Below are 21,332 nucleotides of genomic sequence, written 5' to 3' on the forward strand. Positions count from 1 at the left end.
ACGTTCGGCAATGTGCCATCAAACGACCAGGTGCGTATTGGCCGCGAGCGAGATCGCTGGCAGCTTGCGTGACGTCAACTTTTACACAGCGGGTTTTTCAACTACTTCCCGTAAACTCGACCCTCTTCTCCCCCACCCCCCGCCCCGCTCTTGGCTAGTTTGCGTTCAGCCAACATTTGTGGGTCGGCAGGCGACGTTAGAAGTTGATTTTTTGAAAGACCTGTTATGTTTGGCATCGTAGTCAGCCGGATAAGGCCCAAACCAAGACAAAAGGACATTTTAAACTGCTCCTACGGTGTGCCGTACAGCAAAATTACTTGGATGTTCACTTAAAAGGAACTCGGAGGCAAAGAGGATTTCCGCGTCGCTGAGCAGTTAGCAACCGTCCACCAAAACCCTAACTCGGGGCTTAAGCCCAATTAGGTTGGAACTACGGACATCTCTATCTTAAGTCTAACTAAAGGTCTGTACTTACCTTGGAGCTAGTTTTTCTTCGTTTGGTATATTTGACAGCGGTAATAGTAATGAGTGCCTCTGATGAGAATAGACAGGGAAGAACTTTACTAAAGCCTTACCGCTGTTCTCCTCACACAAGAAAAGAGAAGCGTAAAACCTTACGATGGCATTCTTCTTGCGCAGCTTCGCATCTTTCACTTTATCTGATAAAGCAGCTGGTCTCTCATCTCATGGCGTTTCTTCACCTTTATTTTCTCCTCCAGGATACGAAAAGATGCTAGACGGGCTATAGAAGTGAACCACCTAAACGAGGAAAAAAAGAAAACAAGAAGCAGGCCAAGCATCGGTATCGGGAGAGGTACTCAATGATCTCGAGACTGATGGAGTTGTGGGATGTCTGGACGTAGAGAATAGGAGATGGTGTAGAAGGAGTGTTCCGGTCTGGCCTTACCGAAGCAGTTCTTTCACTGGCCAGGCCCGTTCATTGCACCGGTGTTCTGGAGAGGCTGGCCTTCCAGACCTCGAAGGCCAGGCGTAGATGGCTTGTGGCTGGTCGCCCACGTGAGTTGCTTTAAGTGAAGGCCGAACGTGGCAGCTCTGACAGTGAAGAGTAGGCTGCGGCGGCTGGGTAAGTCCCTTACGCAGGGAGTTGATGCGGGACTCCCGATTGAGCCGAGTAGACACTGTTAAGTGACCTTCGTCTGTCATGTTTCCTTGACGACCTCTCCCCCCAAAGTTGAGTTCATTGAGGAAATAGAGAAAGGAAGCTTTGTACGTATAAGAAGGGTAAATTGTGTTGCGTTCGCTCTGTCGCCCAAAGTAAACGTAAAAATGCTGATAATGCAAAGATGGAGGACCCATGGTCTCACTTAGTGGAAAAAATAAAATGATGTCTGTAAAAATCGGAAGCTTCTGAGTAATTCAGGACCACCGGAAAGGACTATATAATAGTATATTTGAGTTATTAATGGGGTAGTGAAGTTTCGGCCCCCGAGGTAGCTCCTTGCCCGAAAACTTAGCGCTGCCAGGTTTCGCACCTTTTTTGTATTGGGTATGGTAATGACGATGATAATCAGGACGATGACGATGTTGCTGATGATTTTTATGACTATGATTTGCGTCTACAAGGCCAAAGGCACTCGCACTTTGTATTTGAAGAGTGTTTAGCAAATGTGGCATGCCCTCGTTACATACTTGTTGTAGGCATGACAGCGAAGATGGCCAGTTAGTGTATTTGGCCAGCCCCGAAACGTCGACTGGAATCCGACCCATCGGGCCTCACGCAGATGTCCCTGCCGCACGCCTCCGTAGCAGTGAAAAAGGTGTTGTCTTCCCTGTTTACCTCACACATTCGGTTTCTGCATGGGGTGAATGCGGCTTCTAATTTTGGTAATTAGTAGCTGGTAAAGTTCATTCATTCGCATTGGGCAATAACCAATATGTTCCTGTCTATATACCTGTCCCCCGATTCTTACCGATTCGAAGAAATTATATGGGTGGGAAGGCTGCCTAGCAGGCCACGCGCCATGCGATATACTTGCATTGAAGTCATCTGCGTTGCAGTGAGACGTCCTTGTTGTGAAATTTATTATCAAATAAATAAAATTTTTCATATGATTGGCACTGTATCCGAACGCAAATATTCTTGCTCGCAGACTTTACTACGTAAATATAGAGTATACGTTTCAGCTGAAAATGTAATGTACTGATTTAGTATCAATCATATTGCGTTTGCCCCACTAAATCAGGTACAAAAAAGTCAAGAGTAAAAAGTGTTCTCGCGTCCTTCTTTGAAATGACAGCGACAAAACACGGGATTTAAACTTTCAAGCTTCTTAACGTCTCACCCATATTGCAACATTATTTTGAAATGCGGGCCAATAAGCTTGAATGTTTTCCCACTGTACGAAGATTTTAGTGCTCGAACTCTCTTCTATCGCTGCGTAACCCCGCTTCGCCTTCAGGCTATAACACTTTTTAACGATGCGAGATTTTAGGTTCTAATACAAGATAATTTTCGCCAGCCCCAGAAAACGTCATAAACCAGGCTTATAAAGAAAGTTTGCTTGAGGCGCCATAGAGGATATCGTTTTCGAAGACATGCAGCGGAAACTTTTTGCGCCTTGCCATTAGGTTGTATTTTGGATCCGCAAGAGGACGTCAGGTGATAGGGGACCCCGGTCTTTTTCAAGAAGGAGCAGTTGAGACGGCAGCCCGTGGATTCACTTTCGAAGAAGAATTAGTGGACACGTCTCTATTTTGAGTCGATTTCGTCGCGGCCGAGACAAAATCCGGCCTGTAGCAATGCCGATGTTCGCAAAAGCCCCCACAGTTCATCGCAGCAATCTCTGTATGTCGCGATGCACTCGGTAACACTCGTAGCATTCGGGACGCCGAATACGGAAGGGCGGCTGATAATACTTTTTTTATACTGTGAAACGAACCTGGTGTGGCAGGTTCAGAAAAAGAGGTATCTGCAGTCATTCTACATTGCGTCTAGAAACTTCGTGTCGTTCTATCAGCCTCCATCGCTGACGGCAGTGTCCGCACGTCGTTGCAGCTTTCCGCCTTGCACAAAGGCTTCAACAGGCAGTAGAAAAAAAGGCGGCAGAGCTCCGCTCATTCTTCCCGGGGTAAACGACGCCAGCCGGTTGGGCAACCTAGCCTTTACGCTTCGTCCTCGTTTGCTCTGCTGCGTAGCTTTTCTAGTTCCCAGAATTTTGTTACTCTTGACTATGAACGCATCCTCCTGGCAATATACAGTCGCGGCTTCTTATTAATCTGAATATGACAATGAGAGAAAGACACAAGAAAATATAACTGATCATCAATGAACCAGTTTAGTATAAGAGGGGAGAATGGAACGGCATATTATAAGAGACATGGCAGCCTTGTTTCCCCCGTACAAGTTTGTACAAGCTTTTTAGACGAGGAAACAGCAGAAAGATCTACCATGCCACGAAGACTAATTTCATTTCTTCTGTTTTTTACGATAAAGTATTTTTGAACGCGGTTTCTGTATACGAAACCAGGTATGATGATTTTGCGAAAGCAATGTATGTCAGGAAAGACAAACCCGCTAAAAACAAAATTGGTCACGAAATGCTCGTCAACTGCAAATGTCTTTGCAAGCGTCCTCCCTCTCTATCGTAGCCCCCTTATGATGTTCTCCTCCTGTTTTGAACCCCCCATGATTCTATGAAGATTTGCTAAATTCAGCTGAATTTTGGCGCGTTGCAACTTCTGGCGCGCCATTTGTTGGTTGGGGCTGTTGGGACTTCTTTTCTGTTCGGCTTCGTGCTGGACAACGACAATGGGGCTGGAGTGGAAGCTTGCTTTTGAATTTTGTTGTTCAAATATTGTTCTTAACGCGATTTTTTTGTTTGGTAGCGCAAAAAAAGTGCGCCCAGTTCTTTTTATAATACGAGAGGAGGGCCAGTATCAGTTATGCATTTATGTTTTGCTGCTGTGTGCCTAACATTTTCTTTTGCGTGAACAATGTCGAGAAGTCGACTCACAGGAGGTCCCCTTACAGCCTAGTGCTATGGGACCTCCTTCTGTATATTCACTTATGTACACAGTTTATGAACGCACAATAAACATTATTCTTATTCTTATTCTTAAGTACGAATGGTGCTACCAGATTTACTTGTTTGTAATTGTTCTGCTTATACGAGTGGTTGCCTGTATAAATGCAACCACTGAGCCTGTTAGAACGCAAAGCACGGTCGGCGGGCTGAGCGCGGGTAGTGCGAGGAACTTGTCTTGCAAACATGTAAAGTTGAAGCGTTGTAAAGTTGAAAGGAGAGGGATGAGATGCTCACGCATTCCTGATGATCCGCCAGTGGATCTGAGATTTATTTTCATCTTCGTGCTTGAGCTTCCACGTCCCAGTCACGGTATGTGGCTGCGCTCCGAATGGCCATGGTGTTTTGCTCAATTTTCGGAATATTCAATATTTAGCATGCTTCAAAGCACAATATTAGCTTTTATATAACAATATATGGAAGGGGGGGGGGGGGGGGTGTACCAAGAGCATGAGAACCAGAAGAGTATCCGTTTACTTAGAAAGGCTCCAATGAGGGCGCTGCACGGAAGTGTGGCGCAAACCTTCCGACGCGCCATTGCGGTCATCTGTCTCCGCTGAGTAGCTGCGGAAAAGACAGAAGACGTCCACTTGTTTTGCTACAGCGATTCGGGTAGGAAGTGATGTAATACATCGTCCCTATTATTGAAGGCATTAAAAATGGGTGCACCGGCGAAGCTATGGCGAGTATATAAGGCTGACACTCGACACGGAAAGTCTCAGGGTTAAGCGAAACTTCGCACATAACACTAGAACTCGATTTTTCAACAAACTTTCCCCGTGCTACTCAAGAGTCGTTTGGGAAAACAGAAACACTCAGAAGTCCAGCCTGCCGCACGTTTCCGATACGTATACTACGGGGCGTTTAAATTTGTCTCTTCTAAGAGGCCTTACAGGATGATTTCCGCTTCGTACACGTTCAAGTAGAGCTCTCTCTCCGCTGGAACTTCTCCAGTAACGCGACGCTTCGGCTCACACTACTTCTGAAACATGGTTCACGCTTTCGGTCGCTGCACCAGAGCTTGAATGGTTCAGTGGTAGCAATTTTGTCTGGCTGGAGCTCCCGCAAGGGTAGTGTTACGAAGTATGTTGGAAGGATGATGAATTGGCAAGAATTCAGGACGTGAGGATCAATTACTGTGGCTTTTAGATAAATGGCGTTGCCTATGTTCTATGAGATAAGCAAGGGCAGAAAGGGGGAATCGGGATAAAAGGAGAGATCAGAAAACAACGGAAGAAAGGGAAAGGGTGGGAAGGAACAAGAAGGAGAAAATCGAAGAAGTACAGTTGGAAACGAGCTGAACGCATACATACAGACATAGAGGACTCGTTATGGAAGCCCAGAAAGGGAAGCATGAAAGCTGGTATCTGCTGTATTTTCGCAGTTTCGAATCGATTACGTTGTGCGCAATTGCACGGGGCGGCACTCAATAACATGAGCACACCAGGGCTGGCGACCGTGAAACTGCCGGGGCTCTCAGCCAGTCAAAAAGAAACCTTGAATTTTGGTGCTCCGCCGAAGCCATTGGCAGTAATTATTCACAAGCGCTCAACGTGGAGGATAGCAAGGCTCATCCCGACTACAGGAAGTACCAGATCTTATCGTTCTGCCATGGCAGCTCTTGACTTTGCAGCCAGTGTTATGCGAGTAAATCATATGCCTACCCGATTAAAAATTCAGTCACCTGTCTTTTTTTCTTTATACTTTAGCCCCAGCATTCTACGATGTGGTAGGCTGTATTTCCGCACCACGTGCATTGTACTGCACACGGTAAGATTTTTGCTGGTGCGTGCACGTGTGTAATGAAGCAGGGACAAACTGGACTCCAAATGTTCCTTCCTAAATATAAAATTTCCTGTTAAGTTAATTTAGCGATAGTGGACAATTGTATTCGTATATGCCAGCATACTGAGATAAAGTTTCTGGTATAAGAACGTGAAGGCAGAAGAAGGCAGGTAGCTACTGGGAGTTGAAATAAAAGGCAGCGACACATCCTTTTGTATGTGATGTTGAACGCCATGTCTTTTGCATTACCACAGAATGCGTCTTGATAGATTTCATACCAGGAATCGACGCTGAATATCACGCTAAGCTGTGAAGCAAGGATGATACGTTGAATAAACAATCTCAGTTTATCATCACACCAAAATAACCAGCTCTGGGTCTTCTTGATTAGACCTTGAGTCTGTTCGCTCCCGGAAGAAGTGTACTAACTACCCTTTCTCTATCGGGGCTCTTAAAAGAACAGCACAAAATCTCTGCTGATGGCCGTGGCGCGTGCTTGAATGTACTTACATGTGCTAAAGAGGTATAAATTGAAATAATGTAACTCCTAGAGCCTCTACCCATAAGGCATTCTGAAGAACAGTGAACGCAATAGAACCCAGCAATTTACGAGCAAATTGATATTCTTTTCTTAGCTACTGCATGGAGAAATTACTTTACGGAATTTATTTGTGTTCAAGCAACAGAGCCCTTTAAAACAACGAAAAAGTTAAGGAATTTTGCACCTATTTAACTCCAACAACAGGCGCTCTCCTCTGATCAGGCTATAGAGCACATATAATTTGTATCCCGGAAATTCATATACTTTGAGCTGTTTAGTCATCAATCTAGTTCCAAAATTTGCAAATTATCATCTCGCTGTTATTCTCTAGCATAAAAATGTGTCGTCCGATTCTTTTCTTTTTTTTTTTTTGATTCCGTACGTCAGGCAGAATCAATGTCTTATATTGGTAATTCTACGGTTGCATGGCTGTTTTATTTCCATCTAGTCGTGCTGGTTGTTGATGCAGTATTCATGTTAAAAGCATTTCTATCTCTCATTGCCCTTTTCTCTGAGTTCGGAATTGCTGTTGTAACATCGCAAATGAACGCTTAGGAAAGACGACTGTTTTTATTTTTTGTTAAGTATCTTTTTCTTTGCTATTTCGGCGATTTAGCGGTCAGTCGTCCAACCTACAACTGCGGAATAACCACTACGTAGAGAGTGAAGCGTCGTCGTTAGGAGTGTCAACGACAATTTTGGTACAGGGAAACTGGCAACTGCTGTGACGTCGCTTATTTTTAGAAGCATCCTTGAAATTCTAAACAGGCTGGAAGGTGGCGCGTTGCCATAGACGTCGCTGTTGCTAGGACGCGGCCCCAAGTGCGGAATGAGTGCGTAATTTGAAATCACGCCATAGAAATGGGCGTGGCTCTGCTGCTGGCACCGTAGCTGTTTGTGATGTCCGCGCGTTGCAGTGGACGATGTGGTTGGAAGGACGCACTGCATGCTGCAGGATGGGTGTAAAATTCGTTTGGGTTGAATTGGATTAGATTGAAGTAGCAGGTGGTACGATGTCACAAAGAAACTGGAAGCAGCAAACGGCTGACGTCTCATTCCGTACCGTGATTGTATGTTTTTTAGCATGCTTTTTGTGCATGCTACACAACGACCTCGCGGCAGTTAGAGCAAATTTCGGAACCAAACTCTCAGTACAATAGTGCCGTAACTGAATATAAAAAAGCAGGACAGTACAATGTTCGCTGTACTCGGACTTGAGGACGTAGATGAGCGGTAAACCAGAGAAACGAATTTACAACGAACGCAAACATTTGAAAATCGAGAGCGTGTTTCAAGGTAAAGCGCAGGTTTGGCCAGCAGGTCGCGTGAGCGCCGATGGGTTCACGTGAGCAAGCAGCGTTCGTCCCCGTCCGCGACAAAAAAAAAAGCGCAGGTGCTTACGGCAAGACATTACGAGTCGCCTGAAACGGCTGCTTCACACGCTAGCCCCGACACACCAGGTCGACACAGGTGTACTTCATTCAGGCGTGCAAGGAAGCCTGTAAAATCAGGGTGCGAGACAAGGCCAGAAACACAGGTGTGATGAAGACAGGACATGGGGATACAAAAATATGGTAGAGTTCGGCAAGAAAATGAGAACGAAATTTGAATCCTTGAATTAGCTCCCGCTGCGGCCATGAAAGAAGCGGAGTTAAAAGCTTGTTTCCCAGTACGAGTGTGTGCGCTAAGCCGCATATTTGAGAAACATGATCGCCTGCGGGTTTTGGAATGAGTTTTGCATTAGGCTCTCTTTTCCTTCTCAGCCTCGCTACCAGAATTCCACGACCGCCACAGACGCGCTCCGTTCCCAAATCTCCCTCAGCACGCCTTCGTATTTTGACGTTCTTATTTGGCAGCGGAGAAATGCGGAACTGAGCGATCACTCTTGGCGCTAAACAAGGCCTTGAAGTTTGCGCGCACCGGTTTGGTCCCTCCTGCTCGAGCATATTTGCTTCTGGAGGTTCAGTCCCTCACAATCTGCCTTCAGGTGCTAATAGTAACAAGCAGTGAAGCACACCTTGGGACTTCCGTTCCCTAGCAGGTTATGACCTGATTCTAGTGGAACGGGTGAAAAGGCTGGGACGCTCATTTGTGGGGAGCAGTCACGTACTTATGCAAAGCATGTCTCATTCCATCGCGCGCACCGCAAAATTCTGTCGAGGCCCGGTTTTGCGCGTGGCTGTTTCGCGGATTAGAACGGAGGACGTGAGGCTTCTGCTGGGAAAACAACTTGCGGAGAGAGTAACATGAGTGGAACGCGTCTCCAGTGTTTTCATTGTACAATGAACCAAGGCAGTAAAAAAGCCGGTTTCATTCTTGGTGTGCAGAGTTTTTGGAGCCTAAAAATATTTCTCATCGTCAGCCTCAGATGCCTGCACAGAAAAACATGTGAACACGGTGTGTACCCCTTATACTTTACCTTTGCTAAATTAAAACTAAGGGTGGTGCTTTGGGTTAGAGCTACGGGAAACTCCTAATAAGTGAGACATCCTCGTATCGTCTATACTGTTAATGTCATTATGTGACCTGGCGTCCACAAGCTTGTTCTATTTCTTTTAGTCTTTTTTGTATTTTTTCTAACAATGGCCTACATTTCCACTCGTGCAAGGATTAATTTCCTTAGCATCGCCAATTACGCATTTTTGTGCTCATGCATTGTTCGAATTGGGCCACTCAGCAAATAATGCTCTCGCATTACAAAATAAAACAAGAAAAAGTTTCTAGGTTTGTGGAGCCAAAGAATTAAAGGTGTCTGGAAGAACTACTACTCCGCCACACCAGTCGCCTTGGGAGTTTCTTGTCCCGCACGCCGCCAAAGAACCGTTGGCTGGTAGAGGCAGAAAGCCGTGCTTTAAAAAACGAGACAATGGCCGGGACGTCAGAATCGGTTTGGCAGAGTCGGTCGTCTTACCTACTCGGCCACCACCGTGAGTCGATACCCTAGAGTCAAACGGCTTAATCACTCGGCCGCGATTGTGCGCAAAGGAATCAGCCACCTTTTCGAGCCAGAACACACTCTAGTGTACACGTTGCACTTGCGGCGCCTGGTTTAAGTGTGCGCGTTCCGTTCGTTCGGTCATGGAGGAAGACCCCATCCTCTTGTCGTCCACGATTCGAGCTCATTTGCTTCCTCCTCGCCGGTGTAGCAACAAAGATGGAGTAAAGGTCATTGTGGCAGCGAAGAAGGAGCAAATCGACTGCAATCGTGGACTTAAACCGTCGTGATCGTCGTGAAGGTTGCGCACAGCTTCGCTGCTTTCAAGTCTTACGCGTCAGTGTGAGCTTCCAGCATTTTTCCCTCACTAGCAAGTTGTGCGTCTTCCGCACGGCATTATATTTATTTTTCTATATGTGGACCCGCTATTTACTCTGGTGCAATCCAGCACGATTTCCAACTCGTTAAGCATGCCTTGCTCATTGTAATAGCTAGAATGAAACCTGTGGGTGGCTGGCTTAGCATGCGTTTCCTTGGTTTTTAACTGATAAGGCAACCGATAACGCTTTCTTTCCAACTAATGAACGGAAGAAGGTTTCGCCGTCGAGCAGCCGCTGGAAACTAATCCCACTGAAAGGGTGTTTCGCGCAAGTAATGTCCAAGAAGGCCAGATACGCCTGCTGCTATAAACAGTGGGGGTGCATACCGGAACAAAACGTGGCTGTGCGCAGGGCAGCAGGGCTTCCATATTTTATGCTGGTTGTGTGAGAAGAGCTTGTCCTTGGTTCTCGTTGTTCGTCTTTGCCCGGTCTCACTATTAATACTATAGAGAATACTTTTGCTACCTTCCTCGCTATACGCCTTCGGCCCTTCTGGCCTTGTAACAACAGAACGCGTCTAACACGTTCCGCACGTGCATGCCCGCTGCAGCGGTACGCACTCCTCCCCATTCAGCCAACGCCATGAAGTATTCAAATGAAAACCTGTTGCGGATGACACTAAACCAAACCTCACGAAGTTAAAGAAATAACACTCAAGCTACACCGATTAGGCTACACCGGATATCCCTCAGCCAATTGCCAAGAGGATGCAAATACTCGCAACACCAGGTACACAGAGACATATTTTCATTGTGTGTAGGGAAAACAAACACTTACCAGTCCACCCTGCACCCCCAACCACCAAGAGCAGTGGGTCACACTGCTGTCGATTCTTTGCTTCTCAGATAAGCTACTGTTCAGCGGGAGAGCGGTCGACGCTAAGACGGCTCGTGGATTCTTGTGAAAAGGGAACCACTCCTACAAACACATCCTAAATTTCAATAATAAACCGCTTCTCTCTCTCGAAGCGGAGCCCTTCAGTCACGCTGGCGTAATTGATTTCTCCGTAAATTATTTACAAAGACCATTTGTCTTGATACACGAGGACTTTATACACGACCATTTTTCTTGATGCACGAATCAAGCACGACGACTTCGACAACTTCGACAGTATGTCCGACTTGTAATATTCAGAGAATAGGTACCTTGATACAATAACTGAAAACAGCATCACGAGTACGGATGAATACAGCATATTCAATATGGACAGAACGTGAGTCCTAGATAAACATGGTAGCTCTTTCTGTGACAGTTTAGGGGCGAAACCCCCCTGGCGTCTCCTGTCATCGTTGTCGTCGTTGTAATCGTCGTTTCATGTAGTCAAGGTATTAAAACACCGGCACACTTGTTTACTCCTCGCGCTGGCGCACTTCATAACGCGTACTAAAAAACACCGTTACACTCGTTTATGCCTCGCTCTAGAGATCTTAGTGTTTCAAAGAGAAGATACTTTTAGAGAAAAGCTGTATACCTTTACACCCCAACGGTTTTATCTCCGTTGGCAAAAATGCCAAGGAACCAAGACTTATACATAATATATACATATAAGACATTATACATATTACGAGCCCACCACAACAAGCTTTACACTGACACTTTTGATTTTGCGTTGCCTTCATTACCCCGCGTTAGCACGTTCTAAGATCTGGTCGATCGCCAATTTACACCTTAATAGATTGCGGTATGTTGTCAATCATTCAATCAAGCAATGATCATCATAATCAGCATACTCAGGTACACTTCACGACGTAGGCCTCTCCTATTGACTTCCAACCCTCTCCTGTACTGCGCTGCTCGAGCCCTCAGTTTACCCTCGAACTTGTTTATTCACTCCCTACATCCAATTAATGACCTTCCCCTTCTTCTAGACCAATCTCTTCGTATCCACTCTGTTACCGTAATTGTCCACCGATTGTCGGTTCGTTTGACTGCATGGCCAGCCCAAGTCCAGTTCTTTTTTTTTAATTTGAAATATGATATCTTCTACTCTAGTTTGTTTTCTGATCCAGGTAGCTCGTTTACTGTCCCTAAGTGTTGCTCCTGATATTACTACTTCCAAGGTCCGTTGAGCCAATCTAAGTTTGCTTTCTAGTTGTTTAGTATGGCCCCAAGTGGCAGCTCCACATATCATCACCGTCAGAATGGACGGTTGTAGAATTTTTTTGAGTTATTGGTATTCTATTTTTATTATTTGGTAGTGCTTGCCGAGTGCCCGCCAACACATACCTATTCTGCGCCGGACATCTCTCTCGTGGTTGGGGTGAGTCCTAACCATCTGTCCGAGGTAGCTATATTCTTTTACTTATATCGTTTCGTTTCTTAAACTTAAGAGAACGTTGTTGGTTGCTTATTCCTCAATGTTCTAGATTTATTCATGTTTATTTTTAGCCCTGCAGCAATGCTGTCTTATTATAGTTCCTCAAGCATTGTTTGCAGGTGTTCTGCAGTCTCACTCAGTAATACTATGTCGTCCGGAAATTAAAAATGACTCAAGGGTTCTCCGTTTATCCTTAATCCTGTGTTTTCCTAGTGAAACATTTTAAAGACCCCCTCCAGACATGCTACGAATAGTTTTAGAGAGATGGTATCACCCTGTCTCAGTCCCTTTCGGATCGGGAATTTATCGCTTTGCTTGCAGAGGGTTATCCTGCCCATGCATCCCTTATATATGTTTTCTAGAAGTCTTATGTAGGTTTCCTATAATCTCTGGTCTTTTAGTGCTTCTAGCACGGCTGCGGTAAATACGGAATCAAATGCTTTCTCGAAGTCTATATATGCCATATCAAAGCGTGTCATGTAATCTGCAAATTTTTCTATCACTTGATTGACAACGTGGACGTGATAAATGGCTGAACACCCTATGCTAAATCGAGCCTGCTCTCTGGGTTGTTGGAAATCCAGGCTGTCACCTATGCGGCTAACTATAGCATTGGTAAAACGCCTCTAAATAATTGAGAGTAGGCTGACGGGTTCGTAATCCTGGACGAGCTTGGGATCACCCTTCGTGTGAATCAGACTAATCTTGGCGTTTTTCCTGGCTATGAACACTTTTTGAGTCTTCCATCGTTCTGAAAATAGTACAGCAAGCTTTTCCAGTACAATATCTCTTCCCTGCTTTTAAAATATCTACGGGTATGCTGTCGTGACCTCCAGCTTTTCCCATCTTCCTACCTTGCAAAGCCTTTCCTTACGACTCTTTAGTTACTAGTGGGAAATATCAAGTTGAGCTTGTACCCTGAGTAGGTTCCCTTGGTCTAATGTCACTGGTATACAGCCTGGTGTAGAATCGCTCTGCTGTCTGTATTATCTCCTCCATGTTGTGCGTAATGTTACCCTGCTCGTCTCTGAGTGCGTACATCCTGTCTTTTCCGATGGCTAGCTTTCTCTTAGTCCCTTTGAAGCTTCCCCTTATTGCAGCGTTTCTTCCATCACTGCCTTGTTATATGCACGAATGTCTTTTTCCATTTATTTATTTCATTTATTTCAGGTTTTTTTGGTTCACGGGGAGACGGCAGAAAGAGCCATCGAACGGCAGCTTGACGAGGCCCCCGCCTTCTGTAACATGGTCAACATTAAGCACAGCAAACACAACAGCATTGTGTTGTCAACCAGAGACAAAAGAATGTGTTAATTTTTTCAACCGTGTAGAAATACAGGGTTAAGCACACATATGTCAAATGCACACGTATGCCCAGGTTAAACAACCTTGGCATAAAATCAACTTGGCATTCTCACGTATCCCGATCAACGCTTGTCAAAAGTGTATTAAGTATGTACACCTAGATACAAATACAAAACAGAGCAATACAATTCTTCATGCTTTTACATCGGTATTATTCTTCCAAACACAAAATTTATTTAATAATATCAGGTGTATGACACAAGAAAGTGAAGGAAAGTTCAAACTAATTATTAAGGAATAGCTCACACACGTGTTTAACTGATAAGGTATCTATGTCCTTCACCAATCTGTGAAGGCTTTTTAGCAATACCGGTATTTTGCTTCGTAGCATGTCTCCGTAGATAGTTCTGTTAAGAGAGACCGACCAGAACTCCGGATGTCTCGAATCGAAACTGATTAACTTCTGTTTATTGCGCCAATAAAACCCAACTATCATCATCATTAACTTCTGTTTATCAGTTTCGACAGCTCGGATAATTCAATATGATCTGCCCCACTTCACGCTTTCATGTTCTTACGTTTGGCAATTAGTTCCTTCGTTTTCTTAGTGAGTTTATGAATTTTTTCTCTACATGTTGCTTTTTCCGAAGCTGCTGCTGATTCACTGAGAGCCGATGTAGGTTTGCCATTTAGCCTGTCTACACTGACATAGTTCTGCGCGTCTAGAAGCGCGAATTTGTTTTGAAGATTTACTTTAAACTTCTGCGATCTGGCCCTGACTGACTCCATGTGGGGTTTCTTACTTTTCACGACTTTCCTCCTTTCTCTCTTAAGATTCAGCCTTAGCTCGCATGTAACCATCCTGTGACGGCAGCTGCGTATTTTACTTAGGACCTCGACGTCTTGCACAATACCTGGGTTCTCACTTAAAATGAAGTCAATTTCGTTCTTGGTGGTACATTGGGACTTTTCCATGTCCATTTTCTACTCAGTAGTTTGTAAAATACTCTGTTCATCAACATCAGGTTATTTCTCCTTGCAAATTCCACCAGTGTATCTTTTCGACTGTTGGCATTGTCTATACTGAAGTTTCCCACTCACTTTTCTTTCCTTTGCTTCTCACCGACGTTTGTGTTAAAGTCTCTCATTGAAATGTGTTGCTGCTTTATAAATAAATAAATAAATAAATAAATAAATAAATAAATAAATAAATAAATAAATAAATAAATAAATAAATAAATAAAATAATACATAAATAAATCTACTGAAAGATAGTTCTATTGAATAGATTCAAAAGCTAGGATGTGATACAGACTTTAATATTTTTAACTAGTGAAGAGGCTTTGGAATACCCAGAAATAAATTTCTCTAAATTCCTAAATTATTTCTTATTTCTTCATGCATGTCTGGCCACCCGAAACTACGATCTTTAGTTTTGAGCGCGACTGTCCATACGCGTATTGATTTTTTCGGCTACTACTACTACTATGTTGTCGGAATCAGCTATTTTCTTCTTCCTCCTTCATTTTAGGACTCACGACCTATTGTTCCCGGACAGATAAATTTTCAGTTCTACCCTCAAATGTCTACATCTATCTCTTTTCGTGAGGAGCCTAGGCAATAAACGCCAAAAAAACTGTTTTATCCAAAAGTCTTTGAACATGACAACTGACACGAGGACAAACTACTGAAAACCTGGCTACTTTTTGTAAGTACTGTACAATAAAGTGAATCCGTCTCCCCAAAATCCTCCCACAAATAACACATTTTCGGTGCGCATTTTAGATTAGAACACTGACTTGAAGTGGGCTGCATATGAGCACAGATTTCTCGTGTTCCAGTTTCGTTTGCCAATAGCTACCCCAGAAGGCGTTGCCAGTTGACGGCACTACATCCCGCAGCCGAAGTAATCTAGCGGAATGAAAACCGTGTTACCGCAATATTTCAGTCCTCTAGATTGCACTAGCCGCAATAACAGGCCGCACTACTCGGCACGCGAGCCACGCACACAAACGATAACAGTGCGGCGTGCTTGTTGCGATAGGCCACACGCAATTAGGTGATTGAAAAACACTGCGTGCCCGCGTGCGCCCGGCAGACGTCGCATGTAGAGTTTTTGCACGGGGACCACGAAGCTGTACCGGCCTTCCTTATCGCGATCCTACTTCACAAACATTTACTGTTCCGCCACGGATGACCTCCTTTCCAAACATTGCGTGTTAGTTTTGTTGGGAGTTCAGAGTGGGGATATGCTAACTCGTGCAACGTTACCGGTGTGTGCGTATTGTGCACCATATATGAGTAAATACCTATAGGAAGAAAGAGAGAGGAAAGGGGAAAGGGTTTGAATTTTTCATGCGGTAAAATACTTAGCAGGCCATATAGCCCAAAAGGTGTGTCAGGAACGCCTAACAACAAGTAAAGTTTCATTTTAGAACAAACGTTTAAAGCATAAACAGTCAAAAAATAATAAAATAATGAAGGGTCATTCCTTCCTACGAAAGCCATGGCCAGCGGAGAGGTGTAGTACCACCACTTTAACTAAATGACAAGCAAATGCACTTCACAAACCCTGTTTTATGTCATGATAATGACAGTAAGAATGACTTTGTGCTAACTAGTAGAGACAGGTTGCTTTATCCACGGTTCTACCTACATTCCTTGCCAGAAATAAATGTGTGCACGTTCCATTCCGCGTTTATGTCTGACCAGAGCCATTGTAACACAACACCACGAGGTGGCCGCTGACAACTACACGAACCACTTCTTGTATGGTTTAGGAATGCCCACAGCGAAGTCATCAACAATACTGACAGATATGCGGTGTCCCTGGTTCACCCAGGAGAGTCGCAGCCACGCAGGACCTTCTCCTCTTCGGTGCTCATTATGGAGTGACCCGGGGTTCGGTACATGGGAAAGATGAATACTCCCTCGCTTGGCCGTGCACCCCTACACACACCGTCGTTGCCGGTGGTAAGTTTGTGCGGCGACAGTCGTAAGTGGCTTGAATGGGGATGTCACTACACCAGAAAAGTGGTTCATCCAGTCGACGCTCCGCTGTCTCAAAGAAGAGAACTGTCCTTACTGTGTGGACGTGTGTAGCGTACCGCCACAAGTACGCAATTCTTAACTCCACCGTAAACATATCCCCTACCACACCGAAATCTGACGCGGGGAACTGCATTCGCACGCGCTATGCCCTGGTAAAATGTTGTCAACACATTCCGGTGATAGCCGTTGGTGACTTCAATGGGGGGGTCTCCAAACCACGCAAGAAGTGGCTCATCCACTTTATATCGGAACACCCTCGATTAAAAGAGGCAGGCCTTCTGAACGTAGTGAGTTAAGCTTTGAGTTACACCTGAACTGTCCTGTAAAAGTGTACATGCATGAGTTTTAGCCATGGGATTATTGCAAATCTCCCAGAAATGTGTCGGGCATAAGTGGGTATGGGAATCGTTGGTGCTAAGGCTAAATTTAAGCAATGACTGCAAGTTTAACCTGTGTAAGACTCTGAGAGCCCAAAAAAAGTTCTACATTATTCATGAAATGGGTGAAAACTAAATTTTGAAGACAGAGATAGTACAAGAATTTTTTAAAAGCTACTGTCATCTCCTACGTTGGTTGATACGGCAGCCGCGAAGGGCGCATGAAGATTTTCATGCTGCCATCAATTACAGCCATAACGTCGTCCCGACGTTATGGCCCATAATTGGATCTGCACAACTTTTTAAAATGTATCCAGATATTCAGGTCCCTTCCTTCCGCAATTCACGCCACTGTCTCGATATTACCATCAAATAAGAGAGAGCACCAATCTTTCAGCTATGTGCGTTTACGCAGAGCAGGACAAATGGAGCCCCAGAGGACAACCACACCCAATAGGAATTGCAATGCTCGCCGGCATCTAATATCCTTCAAATTGCTGTTTTCACCATTATCCAACAATAGACGAGGGAGCCATCAGCCGTTTCTTGACGAAGAATACGTATCGGTGGCGACGGAAAGAAGAAAAGGGAAAGAAGGCACAAGTCAACTCCCTCACCATTGGTCGAAATTGGCATCATCTTCGAGTACAGTCTTCGATTGCGCACGAGGCTCAATATCAGGATCCCTAAGGTTCCTGAGATAGTCCAACACTGTCATGTTGTAGCTTTCATGGGCAGCAGGAGAACCGACTTTCGCATGACTTCGATGGAAGACGTTGTGACACTAAAGAATTCCTAACGTCAAGCATCCCACAAAGGCTAGTGAATGTTGTGCAGAGCGGGCTCACTGACATCCTCACTTCCAAGAAAACAATGACAGAAAATCGAGTTGAATGCGATTCACCGACTTTCCGTTATAGGAAACAAGAAAAAATGAGAGAAAAAGTCTGTATTTGGTCAAAATTTACCATTCCAGGTTAACTCGGTTTTGCCGTTTCTATAGTTTAAAATGTCCGATCATTGCGTGTTTAACAAGGGAAGAGGAAAAGTCATATCTGAAGAAAAAAATAAGTAGAGATAGCCATTTTTAATGCTCTCGGAATACTACTATTAGCTTAAGGCACGAGAAGATCAATTGAATGTAGAATTGGCAAAAAAGTCGGCCCTGTGAAAGCCTTCAAAAATTAGTCCCGTGGTGACTTGAGGTGTGCCCGAATAGAGAAAGGGCATGCGTTGAGCCGTTTATTATGACAAAAACACTCGACAAACAAAACTTATGTGTGACTGTGAAACATGTAAATGTAAAAAAATGGCGCAGAAAATTATAATCATACCGTCACTTTAGTGCGCTCTTGAGTAACTCAAAATTAAAAAAAGTAAATATTTTGAGAAATAGGACGCGGTACAAGGCGGAAATGGATACTTATTGTTCGAAGCAGTGTGGGGATGCTGTAGCAGGGCAGTCAGAAACCAAGAGAGCGAGGTGGACACAGGAAAAAAGATATGCCATTACAGGCTACGTGGTACAGTCACCAGCGAAAAGACAGGCTGTCGGCAGGCCCTAATCTCTTTTTCTATTCCTGATGTTCAACGGAACACAGGACCGGGCGATGCCAAGAAAGAACCATTAAAAGTTTGCCACGCCAAGCGTCAGTAACACCGTGCTCAGGAGCTCGCCGCAGTAAAAGAAAATGCCAAAAATTATCAGGACTAGTGGCGTGTACGTGAGTCCCTCAGATAGTTCTAGTTGGAAACAAGAGGCCTGTGGATAGGAAGGTCAAAGAAGAAATAAATAGCAAGCAAACAAACACCAAGTGACACGCTGTGTTGCCACCTTCGGGGAGCTGTGTTTATTCAAGGAAATGGTTGCGTGGGGCGAAAAAATACGGCAGCTTCCCCGCCCACCTCCCGCTACACACTTGGGGCTTTAGCGTCCGTTGCTGTACCCCATACAAACAGGACATCGATCGCCTTTTTTGCTTAGCGGCGTTCTTAGTTCCTAGGCTGCCTGTTTGTCGGAATCGGATGCCTATTTGTTCCGTTCCGTTGAGTGCGGTACGTCGATGGCGCGTCTACCTCTACCTATTCCCGCCCACACTATGTTTTTTCGCCCACATAATGGGAAGAGGAAGGGGGAAACTCTAACACAGCGGACTGCTCGATGCCGTGATCGGTAATGTTCCAGCCCAACTCCAGCGTACGCGCTTGTTATTTCCGGCTGCAACAGGGTTTGGCTGGTACAGTTTTAACGATCATTGGCAAAATGCATGCGGAGGCACGTAAGCAGTTGTTTCGCGAAGGCCTTATATAGAACTTTTGTGACACACTGCATCAGCAGATAAATAAAAAAAATCAGCATCATACTAGTGTCCGTTGATACGTGAGATAAAATAATAATTCGGCACCTTTTTCTGAAATCAGTTCTGAAATTTGGCACCTTTTTCTGAAATCTCAGTTCTCAACACAGTCTCCGTTGATGGACACACCTTGGTCACCCTAGCTTTATATATATATTCTGTTCTGTGAAAAAGTATAAAATGCCAAGTGCAACAAAGCACGCATTGGTGTCGAAGACGGCATCTGCACTCTACGAAATTCTTGACCCACCGAGCCAGATTTGGATGCTTGCGAATAAGGAGAAATGAGATTTCCCAAATCGGGGAAAATGGGACTCCAGAAGGCAGGCCTAAAGCAATGTCATGCAGTTTTGTCGTTGGTGTGGTCTACTTGAGAGAAGCTGCGTTTTATTGCGGAAAGGAACCGTTCTTGTGCGGGGGTCTTGCCATTTATCTCTTATTTCAATGTCCAATATATTGGATAATACTTGCCTGTTAATGTGTTGCCGTCCGCAGGTGGCCCTTAATGATTATACCGGGGATGTCACAAAAGCAGTTGCCATCATCTCCGTATCCGGGAAAATTGTCGTTCGTTTCTTCTGAGCCCTGCACATACGTAAATGCAAGCAAGCATACATGTCTGCGTGCATGCATGCATGCATACATACATACATACATACATACATACATACATACATACATACATACATACATACATACATACATACATACATACATACATACATACATACATACATACATACATACATACATACATACATACATACATACATACATACATACATACATACATATGAGTTGGCAGTAAAGAAAACCTCGGAAAGCCAAGGGGAGGATGTGGTAGGTCATTGAAATAGGTAAAGAATTTGGAAAGAAAGAAAGTGGAGAAAAAATGCCCGCCAGGTGGCATCCGAACCCACGACCTCCAGAATTCCGGTCTGGGGCGATAACCACTACGCTACCGGCGGGGCGATTTTCCCCTCCACTTTCTGGGGTATTTCTGTTAAGGTATTTTTGTTTCCTGTGCTTGTGGGTGGTAGCCAGGGCCACTCGAACTACTCGGGGTGGAGGGGACCTTCCTTTTAACCCCCGGGCCGTGACTCGAGTGTCTACGACATGTCAAGAGTGGTCGACCAGCGTTGAACCCTCTTAAGACTCCTATGGCACCAAGACTGTCAGAACAGAGGCCCTCGCTATGCATGTAGCGCATCAGAATAGGAAATGAGGGGCTCGTTGATGTAAGACAGAAATAAGAGTTGGCAGTCAAGAAAACCCCGGAAAGCCAAGGGGAGGATGTGGTAGGTCATTGAAATAGGTAAAAAATTTGGAAAGAAAGTGGAGAAAAAATGCCGCCAGTTGGGATCCGAACCCACGACCTCCAGAATACCGGTCTGGTGCGATTACCACTACGCTACCGGCGGGGTGATTTTCCCCTCCACTTTCTGGTGTATTTATGTCAAGGTATTTTTGTTTACTGTGCTTGGGGGGGGGGGTAGCCAGCGCCACTCGGACTACTCGGGGTGAAGGGGACCTTCTTTTAAACCCCCGGGCCGTGACTCGAGTGTCTACGAGTGTCGAGTGTCTACACTGTGGGCAGTCAGTGCCTGGCGGGCCCTATTATCCAGCCTAATTTGATTGGCGGCGTCGCGGCTGTCGATGCTGGCTATAATGCCTTCCCAATACTCATAACTGCGAGGGGGGGGATAGAAATGAGGGTGTGATGGACTCGTTTGCCTTGTAGGTGCATGTAGCGTACAAACGATACTCGAGAGAAAGGGCAAGATAATGAGCACATTTACAACGTTACGAGAAAGGGAGAAACCGGAAAAACGGTACCATAGCGAACAACAACAGCCAAAAAATGCACGAGTCGAATATCCCTAACTAGAGTTCAAGTGAGAGAAAAAAACGTTCTCAGCTGCTCTGTGGTAGATGTTTGGCGAAGTCGATGGCGGGTCGTCGCCAGTCCCGGTCGCGGTAGAGCGTTGGCCGTCAGTCGCCAGCTCTGCGCGAGAGAGACATCAGAAGCAGCACCACGTTCTACGTGACGGGTGCAGTGGTGGTTCTGCCGTGGGCCGTGATGTCGAGCCTCAGCCAGTCGTATGATCACGCTGCGGTCGTCTGCGGGCCCGTCCCGTTTGGGGGCCCCTACGGACACGCTTGGAACCCCTGGCACTCGAACTGGGCCACAGGAACGGCGGGTCCGCCACCGGGCCTCATCCCCTTGTCAGCAACCGGTCT

The 21,332-nt window shown here is 45.2% G+C and overlaps 1 long non-coding RNA gene and 1 other non-coding gene across 3 annotated transcripts in view; one reads left to right on the plus strand and one right to left on the minus strand.

Annotated features, from left to right (window-relative positions):
* LOC144178858 (uncharacterized) overlaps window positions 1-21,332 on the plus strand; it is a 723,527-nt gene that overhangs the window by 254,916 nt on the left and 447,279 nt on the right. The gene's annotated exons all lie outside the window — the stretch shown is intronic.
* Trnas-gga (transfer RNA serine (anticodon GGA)) lies at window positions 19,987-20,059 on the minus strand. Its single transcript has one exon. It is a non-coding gene; the product is annotated as a tRNA-Ser (tRNA).

Source organism: Haemaphysalis longicornis, unplaced genomic scaffold, assembly GCF_048455015.1.
Source record: "Haemaphysalis longicornis isolate Haplotype H1 unplaced genomic scaffold, Haemaphysalis longicornis Haplotype H1 scaffold_4, whole genome shotgun sequence".
Taxonomy (NCBI): domain Eukaryota; kingdom Metazoa; phylum Arthropoda; class Arachnida; order Ixodida; family Ixodidae; genus Haemaphysalis; species Haemaphysalis longicornis.